General features: G+C 37.4%; 1 protein-coding gene and 1 pseudogene across 2 annotated transcripts in view; one reads left to right on the top strand and one right to left on the bottom strand.

Moving 5' to 3' along the window:
- The window catches only part of Gabrg2 (gamma-aminobutyric acid type A receptor subunit gamma2), an 89,826-nt gene that overhangs the window by 59,496 nt on the left and 15,780 nt on the right, over positions 1 to 14,550 (top strand). The window lies entirely within an intron of this gene.
- On the bottom strand, positions 1,228 to 13,571 carry LOC118590134 (annotated as a pseudogene).

Below are 14,550 nucleotides of genomic sequence, written 5' to 3'. Positions count from 1 at the left end.
GAACTCAATCTCATCAATTCTGGTCAGAGGAAAGAGAACAAAAACTGTATAAATTACATAATTTTAAAATTAGTGATGAAATTATCTTTTAAAAACCAGTTAAGGCCTGAAGAGATAGCACACTCAAAAGCAATTGCTACCCTCATCGAGGATCTAGTTAATGTGTGTTTCCCAGGACTGACATAATTGTTCAGAATTACCTGCCCTAATTCTGGGGGCTCCAAAACCCTATCTGGTTTCTGTGGTTACATGCACATATGTGCTCCATGGACATACAATAGACAATCAAGCATACATAAAAATGAAATAAAATAAAGTGAGTCTTTAAACAAGTCTTATGTGTGGATATCAGAACCAATATTTAGAGTATAGTTAGGGATTGTAATGGTTTCATTAGAGATTGTGATGGTTTAGTAGGTTCTCCCCCAAGATCTATGCCTTCAGTAGCTCTGGGGAGTGGGCTAGTTTTCCAGTACCAAAGATGACTGCCCCTTTAGGTCTTAGGCCCAATTACAGAACTGTTCATTTCCACCAAGGAATGGATGCACCCATTGCACACTTGGGGTTATCATATCATGCTGGTCCTTGTTGTGATTTACAAGTGTTTAAGCTGAGTAGTGTGTGTATGTATATATGTATATACATATGTATATATAAACAATTAATGAAAAAAGAGGCCATGAATCTGCAAGAGAACAGGTATGGGTATATGGAAGTGTTTGGAAACAGGAAAAAGAAGAGGGGATAATGACACAATTCTATTACAATCTCAAAAAATGAAATAAATATTTTAAAAGTGAAAGAAAAGACATATCAGTATGACTTTCTAATAATGTTTAAACATATTCAGTCTAGATAATAGATATAAATAAAAAACTCCATGCCATAAAATATATAACAGAGAAATAAACTTCTTTTCTCTTATTTACTGCATCCATAAAAAATAACAAATTATATTTATTTAAAGTAAAATTCCTTTATTTTAAAATACGAGATGGAAAAAGAAATCTGCACCCACTTTGCAAAATATTTGCAAAATTTGTTAAGCAAAGGGCTCTTTTGTAGAATACACAAGGCTTTCAAAATCCATTCATCATAAAACACAACTTAATGAACCTAGTAGAAGATTCAAGCTTGCTTCCCCAAAAATACAAGTAGCTGGGGACTAGGGATATAGCCAGAGATACAGTATTTGTCCTGGGATGCTCATGCCCTGGGTTTGATCCCTCATACCACAGAGAAAAATGTGATGACTAGCAAACTAGTACCTGAAAAAAAGACAAACAAAAACTCAACATAATTAGCAATTAGAGAACTGAAATGTAAAGCTACCCTATGATTCTTCATTGCATTTATCAGAATGACTAAAATGAAAACAGCTAGGAACAAAATGTAGATACCAAACTAAATGAATTGCATGTTTTACATCTATATAGCCTATTTTACTTTAATCATGACTCAATATAGATGTTTGAAAGACAAATGTGGTCACTTAACTTTCTCTCTTCAAAAAGGTGCTACACAAGCATGCCTGTAGGCAGGTGCCCATGGAATGCTAACTTAATTCAATTGCTGAAGACTTTTGATGGAGTGTACATGCTGAGCTCTTCTGCTTCATTTAGTACATTGTGCTGTAAATTTCTGCTCAGAAATTAGAAGACTCACCTGCAGAGGAAGCATGTTGTTTTTCTCTCTTTATCCAGAGTTCTTTACAATTCTCCCTGTACTCCATTTCCCAGCTTTGCAGAGACAGCAAAGTCAAGAGCGCACAGTTGATTTTAACTCCTGTAAGAATGAAAAATAAAATAAAACAAACATAAAAACAAACAAACAAATCGATTTTGCCTAGGATGCCTTACAGTGCCCAGTATTTTCTTGATCTTTGCTACATTTCAATACTAAAAAGATAGCTGTAAAGTGTGTGTGACATGATGGGAAGAATCTTTCCTTTACTGCTATAGCAATAAGCAAATTGAATGCTAAGAGTTGAGTAAAATTAGGAGCATTTATTTTTCAAATCAAATTATATGACTTTTCATTTATATCCAAGGAAAATTTGGAAGAATAAAAGGCCATAAACTGCGGAGAAACCAACAAACAAACAATAACCTGGATTGCTATAAAATCCAAATGGGGCTGGAAAAGTTAAGACAATTTAAAGACATTATTATTAAAATTTTTATTTTTCATTTAATATTAACCCCAGGGGTTGGCAATAATGAAGACACTGATCTCAAGAAGAGGTCTATGCATTTTTTTTTTTTAACCAGAGAAATGGCCCAATGTGAGAAACAGTATTATTCTTACAAAGCATGATTAAATAATGCCTACTTTATTAAATTTAATGATTTAATAAAATCTAATAATATAAATGCAAATTAATAAAAGTCTGGAAAACCACAGATGTTGGCAACTGTTGGTGGTGACTGGTAATGTAGTGTGAGGGTGGTTTCCAACCAGAGTGCAGAAAGAAGGAAACTGGGAGTATTTATCCATTCTACTAAGGATTAGACAAGTCAATAAGTGTCAGTAGACTATATCCAGGATCAATGAGATGGGATTTTAAAGTTTTGTTAATGTTGCTGTGGAAGCATTTTTTTCTTTAGTTGTAAATAATAAGATTCCTGAGCAAGGTGATATGTTATTGTGTAAAGAATACAATGACTAAAGTTAGATCTGCTATGAGCATGTATTGGTTCTGTAACCTGCTGCAGTGTCTTTTAACAAATACTTCAATTTCATGAGCTTCAGTTCCTTCACCTTTCTAAAACTGATATTTGCAGCATGAATCTTTTTGTTTGTTTGTTTGTTTTGTTTTTGTTTTTGTTTTTCAAGACAGGGTTTCTCTGTGTAGCTTTGCACCTTTTCCTGGAACTCACTTGGTAGCCCAGGCTGGCCTCGAACTCAGAGAGATCTGCCTGCCTTTGCCTCCCAAGTGCTAGGATTAAAGGCATGCACCACCACTGCCCCGCTGTAGCATGAATCTTAAAGGTACTTATTAATAAAATCAAGCCTGGAGCCAGGTATTGGGTTAAAGCTGGAAGATCAGAGAAGCAGAACAAGCCACAGCTTTGTCACCTCGCCAATTCTTCAGCTGATCCTGTTTCCTCGGACTGGAAGCCTCATAGATCTCGGCTGAACTGCTGCTCAAAAGCCTAAAAGTTTAACCAGCCTAGTTCCTGGTTTTCAAGCCTCCTATACCTTTCTGCTTCCTGCCATCACTTCCTGGGATTAAAGGCGTGTCACCATGCCTGGCTGTTTCCAGTGTGGCCTTGAACTCATAGAGATCCAGATAGATTTCTGCCTCTGGAATGTTAGGATTAAAGGCGTGAGTGCCACCATTTTCTAGCCTCTGTATCTAGTGAGTGGCTGTTCTGTTTTCTGACCCCAGATAAGTTTATTAGGGCGCACACTATTTTGGGGAACACACTACCACCACAGATATTTTCGCAGGAAAATGACTGGGTAGGAGAAGACTAGAATTTGATTATTAACCTTGTCACAGATAGCAAAAGGGGAATTACTATAGAGCAGGACTAAAGCTTTTTCTTTTTTATTTATTTATCTTTATTTTTATCCTAGTGTGACTGGATACTGGACAGCCTGGGAATTGAATCTGGGTCCTCTGGACCATCAGTCAATTCCCTAAAGGGCTGAGCCATCTCTCTTCTCTTCTAGAGCAGGACTAATCCTAAGGCTTTGCAGGATTATAGAATTTGGGGCATTGTTAGTATTGTGGAGTTCAACCATCACTGACATGGTCTACCAATGTAAACAATTGTGATAGCTAAGTGTGCCTCAGAATGAATCCTGTTAGGTTGTGGTTGTAGAGGCTCTGAATATGCTTCTATCTGTAACATGAATAGCTAAATGGTCTTATTAATTAAAAAAAAAAAAAAAACAAAAAAAAACAGAGCCAGATAATGGGGTAAAAGCTCAGGCATTGTTCAGGTAAACAGGCTATCTGTGAAGCTGGATAGGAGATATGCGGGAAATCAGTGTTTTAAGGAACAGATGTCATCAAGAAAGAAAAAAAAATTATTGGGGAAATGGGAAAAATGACATATAATTTTGGCTCCTGTCATGGTTTACTAAATTGCGAATTAACTAGAAATGGGAAAGCCCACTTTTCTTTAAGTATTAGTCCAATTGCCTGAATATCCTTGGCTGACCAGAGAACACAGAACCTGGCCATAAGCCCAGCCAAGCATCTCCTCTGATTAGCTGGCTCATGCCTGTTCTTTGGTGGAGATCCAGAGAGAGAGTGTATTGATTTCATCTCGGATTCTCATCTGGGCCATTCGGCCCACATTCAGCAAGTGCAGTTCTTTCACTCTAAGTGGCAGCGACTGAAAGATACTGTCAGTCTCTCCCATGAGGAGGCCTAAGTGTGGTGACACTGTTTGCTGGTGTCTCTTTGCTTGTCTGGGTTTGTTTTACATAATCACATACCGCAACTCTTCAGGGAGCAATGCTAGAAGCTGCCGTGGCTTCCCTTCTCCTTACATCAGGGAGAGAAACATGAGCAATTGCAAAATGATCCTTGCCCAAGCTCCTTTCTCAGCAGGTACATAATCACCATCTCCCAATGCCAAACTGCAATGGCTCCTCTGTCTTCTCTCTCTTCCAGTTATACACTGTGTGCTCAGAAACAGTGGCACTTGCATTTCTAATTCTCCAGGACCCAGGCTAGACAGAAAGAAGGAGTTTTCTTCATTTACACTTTGAAAGAATTAAATGACTTTGTAGGAAAATCCCAGCTTCTAGAATCATAGGTGCTGTGTGTTACTTGAATTGCATGGTCAAGTACTGGTGAAATTATTAAGGCCACTCCATGTAGTTAAAAGGGAGGTTTATTTTGTGGGGTAACTTACAAGTGAAGGGGTAGGTTGCAGGGTCTGGAAAAGGTATAGCGCAGTCCGGCGGTGTTCTCTGGAGAACTCTGCTCGGTCTACCTCCAGTGTCCAGGGTCTGGGAACCAAGAGAGACCTCCTCTTGATCCTCTGTCTTCTGCTCCCTCCTTTGCCCCGCCTTGTGGGCGTGATCATTACCGAAGCCTCAATGTGGGTTGGAACTTCTAGGCCAATGCTGGGATGGCTATCCACTACAGTCAAGTAAATTGCCCCTACAAAATGTACAGTGCCTTTAATGGAATCTCATAATGAAAATATTAATTTCAGAAGCACCAAGTGAAATTCAGTGGTACAGATCTAAGACTAATTACTTTAGTGACTCTAGGTATACCCTTTAAACTCTGCTTTTTTTTGTTGCTGTTGTTTATTTCTTGTTTGGAGACAGTGTCTTACTATGCAAGGATGGCCTTTTGGCTTGGAGCTCAAAATACTCCTGCTTTAGTTTAGCTCCATTTTAGTATTTAGCTCAAAATACTCTGGAATGCTGGGATTACCCAATGTACCGCCAAGTTTGGCTTATCTCAACTCTCTACTTTTTCAATTATAGCTACATTATATTTTCATGGTGTGTGTGTGTGTGTGTGTGTGTGTGTGTGTGTGTGTGTGTGTATACAGAACTCAGACCTTGAACTTGCTGCTAATTAGACACCCTTCCACAGCCCCAGGCTCCCTAATGAGAATTTCTTTTCCTTTAATAAAAGATGAATCCTGCAAAGCTGGTGAGTTTGAATATGACAGTGAAGCAGGTTAAAAATACAAATTGTCCACAGAAGCTGATACATGGCAAACATGAGAAGAAAGGGCTTTTGCTTTGGTCAGGATCTAAGTATTGGACAGTATTGTCTGTATCTCACCTATTAGAGGAAAATATTCTACAGTAAAATATAATTGTTGGCAGATATTTTCCTTTCTGTGGTGTCTCATAGCAAGCTTACAGATTTTCACCAATATCCTGTGATTAACTTCTTGCAACTGAATTTTATATGCTGTTAAGAAATAGGTTGGTAAAAGGAGCTTCATTAGCACATATAAACCTTACAGCATGTGCATATCCTGGAAAAGAGATGGATTTTTCCTTTTCTATGGGAAAGGCTGCAGAAAGGAAGAAGAAGAAGAAAAAAAAAACCTAAATTCTTCCATTACTGAAAAACCAAATTTCAAGTAGGCTGCAAATTCAATAACCTGGGCCTCAAATTTTTCTAGAGTGATCTCTCCCGATCAGCAAACTGTTGTCACTGTGCTGAACATCAATACATCAAAGCTAATGCAGTTCTTTCAAATTTAGAAGCTGTCCATTGCCTTATTACTTGCAACTCATATAAGTAGTTATTCCACATCAATGATTCATTGACTCTGAAATTAATTCAGCAACTTAGACAGAGGAAAGGCAAGATAAGATCTATTAAAATTTTAATGCATGAACCTTAGTTCAACTTTATAGTCCAAATATTACTTACTTAAATGATAACATTAGGAAAAGTAAACATTTTGGATGAAATGAAACACCTGGTTTTAGATGTAAAGTCTGTAGTGTAATCAATGAATCCTAGCAGATCTCTGTCTCCTTAAGGGCTTCACTTTCTAACCTGTCAAATGAAGGGAATATTCTCATCTTTACATTTCCTTTGCACTTGACATTGCTATAGGATGAAGTCTAAACTCTAATATCATCAAAGAAAGCATGGATGATTTTCACCATAATGAGGCCAGATAAGTTTTCATGTAGATGAGCAGAACATTATCCCTTTGTTCTTGATGGTAAGGTGACATAGAATGGCATCTGTCTAAAAACAAACACAAATACCAACTCCACAGAAATGTATGTATGTATGGCCTCTGATGATCCTCTATGTGAATCCTGTGACAGTAGAAACAAGATGTGGGGTAGATGCCTACACATCAAGATTCACAGGAACCTTCTCTTGAGAAGTTGTACTTAGAATGAATTCTGCTTAGAACAAAACAAAACAAACAACAAAAAAAAAAAACTGTTATCCAAATCTCCTCTGGAGAAAAGTGCTTGATAATAGCTCTTTTCCAGATCTGCTCTTTTGATAATGACAGACACATAACACCCATGAGACAAACAGATTGACACTATAATTTAATCTTTGACATGTGAATTGAGAACACAAACAACATGGTGTTCTGAAAATCAAATGTGATCTGAAAATGTATGAGGCTTGAGGCTACATATTTTTCTCAGTATCTGCATTATTTCATTTAATTTCAAGAAAAATTGAAATTCCTTAAAATCAAGTGCAGCAAAGATATTCAGTGGGCAGAAGGAAATGATTGTGTCTAACGGAGTGACTATGATTTATTTTTGTGATATTTCCTGTCTGAATACGTAAAAATGCAAAGATGTTTGTCCCACATGTATGTCTAAAGAAGAAGACATCATTCACAACTTCATTTTAAGATAATAAGTACCTTTAAGGTTGTAGGTAAACATAAGTAAAGGGAAACCTTAGATGGTAACATTCAGTTTCATTCATTAACACTGCTCTACCTCAGCAACTTCTGCCATTACATGGAAACTGGTATCTGTAATGTTTGCCACAACTCTATGTGGTAAGGGTGGCTACTATTCCTGTTTTCCATAGGAGAACTCTCCAATATCAAACTTAAAAATGTAAATTAAAAATTAATTAATCAAAAGCTGGTTTATATCCTTTTCTGCCAAGTGGTTTATTTATGTCTGCATTTAAAAAATAAACATTTTTAGAGGTTTCATTGGTGAAATTTGACCTGTTTTCCAAAGGCACAGACCTAAATGTCAAAATGACACAAAAGTACTAAGGTTATAATGAATATTTATGCAGTATTTTCACCAAATCTATCATCTGACTGAGTTTGTGATATTTCATAGAGAATAGATAAAGAGAACAAAAGGGGAGAAGACATTTACCCAGGAACACATAGTAAGTTGGAATTAGATTCTAGTACTTCTGATATTGAGTGATGTATTTTCTTCAATAAAATGATTTCCTTAAAGAGAGAAGTTAAGCTTTATGGAACCTAAAATATGGCATAATTAATACAGCACAGTGTATGTGTGAAATTAATTTTTCTAATTTATTTGAATGTAATTACAAATTTTCTCCCTTCCCTTCCCTCCCTCCAACCATCCCATATACCCCTTCTTGCTCTCTTTTAAATCCATGCCCTCGTTTTTCAATAATTGCTATTATGCTCATGTGAGTGCACATGCACATGTGCACACACACACACACACACACACACACACACACACAACAAACAAACAAAAAAAAACCTGCTTGGCGTATATAATGTTAGTTGTATGCATGTTTTCAGGGCAAACCATTTGGTATTAGATAACAAACTGGTGTGTTCTTCCCTGGGGAAAACTATGTCTTTAACAGCTGTCTTATATATATCCTGAATAACAAGCCAAAAAAATATCTGGAGTGAAAGAATTCCACTGAGTTGGAGAGAATTTCAAAATTAAATGTTGAGAAGTAAAGGCCAAGTGAGGCCAAGTTTTTAAGCCTATAATTTTGCTGAACATCCTGAAAAATAATTTGACATCTTGGGGTCCAAGTTGTTATTTGACCTTTTGCAGGATTTGAACACTCATGCCTTTTTTTTTCCTAGCTGCTTTCTAAGTCATTTTAGAAAGGTTGGTATTTTGCTAACATTGGGTTCTTCAAGCTCAGCAGTCTTTTCTTTAGGAAAATAGCAATTCCTGGGTTACACCAATCAGTCCAGCTTCAAATCAAAAGTTCTAAGAGACTTAGTGAAAGAGAGACAGAAAAAACAAAAACAAAAACAAAAACAAAAAACAATAAAGCATTTCTACTAACATGCTTAGTTCTCTAGGAAACAGTTTTTGGTCACAGGGATATAATCATTAAGACTATTTCTCTCTTGTGACTGAGTTCAGGTATCATCTCACTGCTGATTCCATTGCTTTATAAAATTAGCCAAATAAAGATGGGCTGCTTCATAAGTCTCTTCCAAGCCTCCTCTTTGTTCTTAACTGACTCAAGAAAGAAGCAGACAAGATGAACATGTTCACTAAGAGTGACTATCTGATATCTCGGACAGAATAGATTCTGACCATAAGAGAACTCTCTTCACATTATTCTGTGGTTCACACACAGTCTCTGTAATGGTGGCAAACACCAGAACAACTGGATCCATGTAGTAGGGAAGACCTAAATAGCTCTTGACCAATAAGATAGAATACGGGAAAATGGAAGAGATCGAGACTCATTCCATTTACTGAAAATAATCCTCTAACATCATAAAATGGTCCCTAATTTAGGTCAAGAACACAGTTCTTAATGTAGATTTTCTTGGTTTTACAAAGTAATGGACAATAAATTGCTTCATTGAAGATGCAGCCTGTATCCTAAGAGGATGGATGGGTCAAGTGGCTGCCCATGGCTGCAGATGTTCTCCAGCATGGGCCTGTGGGGTGTGTTCTTTCGCACTCATTTTCTCCATCATGTGCCATCTGTTATTCCTATGTCAGCATGACTCCATGTGATGTGCTCAGCCCTTCGTTGGGTTTCTTGGCTAACAACTAACAAATGAATCATGATGTCTAATTTAACAGTGCATAGAGCCCTCCTTGGTTAGTATTTGTTTAACAAGATGTTAATGACCGCATGCTTCTCAGATCTCCACCAATACCTCATTAGATCCTCCTTTCTCTATTAACATCTAGTTTTCTTTAAGAAGTCAACTGTACTATTTTATTAACTATTTAAAACAATTCCCTCATACTGTTAGATTTAATAGCAGACTAAGACTTTACAATTCAAAACTACTCTTCTGTTAGAGTAAATTAGGAGGTTAATTTGTGCCACACTTTATGCAAAACAATGAATAACTATACATTAAAGATTATTTTATGATCTGTCATTAGTCTGCCATTTAAAATCCAAACTGAACGAACAAACATTTTACTAGTTCAAATCCTCCAGTTATATTAAGGTGGGAATGTATTTAATGGTGTTCACGGATTTTTTTTTACAGTGCTATAAACAAGAACAACAGGAGAGATTACTATTTTATTATTCCTGAGAATTACATCCTGTGTTTTAACAATGGCTGAAAGTCTTGCTATCATCAAGAAGAGTAACTACTAATATCATAAAAGTTATTTCTCCAAATATTTATCCTAAGGGAGCTGCACCTTATTTGGACAATGATTTGAAAGATTCCAAAATCCTTCCCTTTCATCAGCAAATACGATCTACACAATACTCTCAATAGCAGCCTATGTCTCATTATTTTGCTGTGGGTATTTCCATGATTTAGTCAAGTTTAGGTCCCTTTTTATCCTTATCTCTTGCTACCTTTGTTCCTTGTACTTGGCTCCTGAAACTAGATTTGTTACTGAGAACTTCTCCATACTTATGTAAAACATGTTTTAATGTCTAGTCAGATATTTGTAGGAGTTGGGCTTAATTAGCTGGTAAATTGTCTCCCCTTCTGGTAGATAATAGTGACAAACATATTCATTTGAAGTGACAACTTCATTCATAAGAGCCAGAGTTTTTATTTAAATAGATCCCAGGATGAATTTTCTTTGGCTGCATTTCTGGAATTTGATGGCAGACTTCAAATAATGAATTTTGCTACAAAGCTCTACATTGGACTAGGCAACTGTGGAGGACTTTCACAACATGAGAAATAAGCTATTGTGTTAATGAGAAATTTTTTTAAGTAAAGGAATACAGAGAATCAATACTAGCAAATCTCTAATGGTGTGACCCTCTGGAAAACTATTGTGCTGAAGATTTTTTCAACATTGAGTTCTTTGCATCTAAATTTTTTTTTCTAAGTGGAAAACTACACAGTTATTGACTCAGACTACCTTCTTAACATATAATGTACATTACAGAAGTCTCAACAGTAAATGAAGACAACTGTTCTTGGCAGTCAGGAGCTCCAGTGACCCAAGTTAGCTTTATAAATTAACTGCACGTTTAGCTAATATGCAGCTTTTTCTCCTCTGTGTCTCTACATTACTAACCACTGGTGGAAAAATGAAGAGACTGTTTTATTTCTGCAGTAAGCATTAGGATTTAGGAAATAAGGGTATTGGGTTTGCCAATGGTAACTTCTGTCTTTCTTCATACATAAGATTTAACAAGTTGAGTCTTCCATGGTGGTAGAGACACCTCCTGAGGTGCCTATTATAGCTTGGAATGGTGTTTAATAATGTTAAAAACGATACCCTACTTCAAAATATTTAGCTTAATGAACCTTCCATTATGTGTTTGAAAGTTGTCAAGAACTATATATGTATGAGCTCTTTTTGTGTTCTCACTAACCCAATTATTATTCTCATTTTATAGATAAGGATGTTGAGTTTTGTGGAATTAAAGAAGCTGTCTGAAGTTGCATACCAGTTAATGACATGACTAAAATTTTCACCCTAGCTGACCTGATGGGTCCCTTGTAGTAGCCATCACTGATGTCACTGCTGGCTTTTCAATTTCCTTGGTTTCAAGGATCCAGCTACCAGATGCTTAATGGTTTACTATTAATAGCTCAAAATTGCCCCTTTCTCTGGCCAAAACAACTCTCACATCTGGAGAGTAAGACTACCCTACATTATTGTACCAGAAATAGCCTTTTTCCAGTTGAGGACAAAGCTGTAGCAAATTTTGTTCTTGAACCTCCAGGGTCTTTCTGTGAGCTGAAGAAAATCCATACTTGCCTTTTTTCTCTATTCTTTCTGGTTTTCCTCATTCCCATGCTCTGAGAGTCAAGCTCCAACAAATCACTTTAAAGAGTCATGGACTCGGCTCTTTTGGAAAGCCTGGATTTAAGCAGGCCTGCTTCCACTATCACTCTATACTGTCTTCATGCAAGACTCAGATAGAGTCTTGAAAGGATGGGCTTAACCCTGAAAACTTACATTAATTATATTTACATTTTCAATTTTTCTTCTGTAGTTTCTTTTTGTTCTTTTGCTTCAATATTAGAAACTAACTAGAAGATAAATAAGACCAGTCTACCAGATACACACACACACAGACACAAACACACACACACACACACACACACACACACACACACACACACACACACAAATAAACAAACTGGAAAACCTAAAACACACCTATTAGACTTACTGTGGAACACTGGTAGTTTCAGCAACCAAGTTTGGTTGCTATCTTCCCCACCAAATAGATCCAGCCAACAAGCTGAATAGTGCAGTCTTTACATATAGTCTATGTCCCTGCCCTTCTTTTATTCTTGGCAAGCAGATAACATTACTTAAGCTCACTGTGACCTTGTTTCTACATCATAGGTGATTAAATCTAGCGACCTATACTGAAAATGCATTTATTGTACTTTTTTTCAAATTAAAATTTAGAAAGACTTTGTAAACTAAAGCATTTATGTATTAACAAATAATATTGTCTTCCTTCTATAAAAAAAAAAAAAAAAAAAAAAAAAAATTGTTGATTTCGTAGAAGACTAAATTGTCCTGAGCAGTTTGTAGTCCAAAACCGATCTTTAGGTGGTGTTTGTCATCTTAGTGATATTATCATCGTCCTGATAGAATCATCATTGTGGGGGCCATCCTTTTTTTTTGAGACTTCAAAGTTGCTGTTTGGTGTGGTCATAGTTCCCTGACAAAAACTTTCAGTGCCTACTCTGTGTGTTGGAGCAATATCAGTTGTATCTGTGGCAGAATTGTGTCTCACAGCCAGTCCCAAGTTTGCAATACAGTAGGTTCTGTTCTTCTTCATCAAGATAGTCTTTGAATTCAAATCTCTGTGTACAATAGCTGGTTTTCCTTGGGTACCAACAATCCTTATGAGAAGATAGGCAAGTCTGCTTGCAGTGGACCCAGCCAGTTTAATCATCCCTTCCACTGTAACAATGTATCTATTCAAGTAATCAAAAAAAGATCCAGGCTCATGGTAATCCAGCACCAGCCACAGCTGAGTCCTTGTGCAATAGTCTTTGTTGTCTGCTGCTAAAAGTCCTAGGATGTTTTCATGGTATAACATCACAGTCTGATAAATCTCTGCCTCTCAGAACCATGAACATTCACCCCTGATGGGTAATATCGCTCTGTATGCTGTGATATGTGTTGCTTTGACTGGTTGATAAATAAAGCTGTATTGGCCAATGGCAAGGCAGTGTAGAGGCAGGCAGGAAATACAAACAGATAGACAGGAAGAAGAAAGAGAGAAGAGTTAAGAAGGTGCTGCTAATCACTGCCATGAAAAGCAAGATGTAAAGTACCAGTAAGCTACAAGCCATGTGGCAAAGAATAGATTTATAGAAATGGGTTAATTTAAGATGTAAGAGGTAGCTAGCAAGAAGCCTAGACCATTAGGCCATATAGCTTATAATTAATATAAGCCTCTGTGTGTTCATTTGGGTTTGAGTGGCTGCTGACTGGGTGGGACACAGGAAAAATTCTGGCTACACTTCCATAGAAGAGAATATCTTCACAGCAACTTCTTCTCCCCACCACTTGCTTTGCCAAAATTCTCCAAACCAACCTTTGCCAATGCTTTCTTGAAACATGATGGCCCTGGCAATTGTTCTCTGGAGAACCAGCAGTAAACCTTTTGTCCCTGGTAGCAGCATAGCTGTCACCATCAACACTATAAGAAGCAGCTGACAACTTGAAGCAGCAGCCACCACCTCCATGGTCCCTCTGCCACCATTTGTGGCCCAGCCCCCACTGCCACTTCTCCTTAGCAAGGCTCCCAGGCTGGCCTTGAACTTGGGATTCTCCTTCCTACAACTCCTTCAGCAGATCCTTCTGGTGTGTACCACCACAACTGCTGTGTGCAGCTCAGGCCTCGGCTGGGGACTGCAAAGCCACAGGCAAGTGGCTTTTTCAAGAATTTGTGGCACCAACATTAGGTGCCAGATGTAACATGAATTGCTAAACAGTCTTATTAATAAAAAAAACAAAAAAAAAAAACAAAAAAAAAAACTGGGAGCTGGAGAGATGGCTCAGAGGTCAAGAGCACTGACTGCTCTTCCAGAGGTCCTGAGTTCAATTCCTAGCTACCACATAGTGGCTCACAATCATCTGTAATGAGATCTGGTGCTCTCTTCTGTATACATAATAAATGAACAAATCTTTAAAAAAAACAAAGAAACAAACAAACAAAGAACCTGGAGCCAGATTTTAGAGTGAAAGCTGAGAGGCCAGAGAAACAGAACAAACCACAGGCAACCTCACTTTCCCTACTCCTCAGCCAACTGGAAGCCTCTGAGTCCTCACTCATGAGAGTCTCAGTTGAACTGCTGCTTTGTTCCTGTCACCTCATGCCTTATATACCATTCTCCACCCAGCCACATCACTTCCTGATTAAAAGGTGTGTGTGCTTTCCAAGCAAAGGCATGAGATTTCAAGTGCTGGGATTAAAAGTGTGTGCCTCCACTGCCTGAATTCTATGTCTAATTTAGTGGCTTGCTTTGTCCTCTGATCCTCAGGCAAGTTTGTTAGGGTATACAACATATCACCACAGTACAATATATAACAAACTGTAACAATGGGTAGAAAAGTATCCCCTTGGGGAAGTATAAAGTACATTTAGCTAGCTGATCATAAAATGGGAGAGTATAAATGGTATGAGACAGGTTGTACTGGGTCAAGATGAACTAGAACTTACTA

This window comes from Onychomys torridus, chromosome 8, assembly GCF_903995425.1.
Source record: "Onychomys torridus chromosome 8, mOncTor1.1, whole genome shotgun sequence".
Classification (NCBI taxonomy): Eukaryota; Metazoa; Chordata; class Mammalia; order Rodentia; family Cricetidae; genus Onychomys; species Onychomys torridus.
Note: the sequence above shows the minus strand (reverse complement) of the source record. Positions and strands in the feature narration are given on the sequence as shown.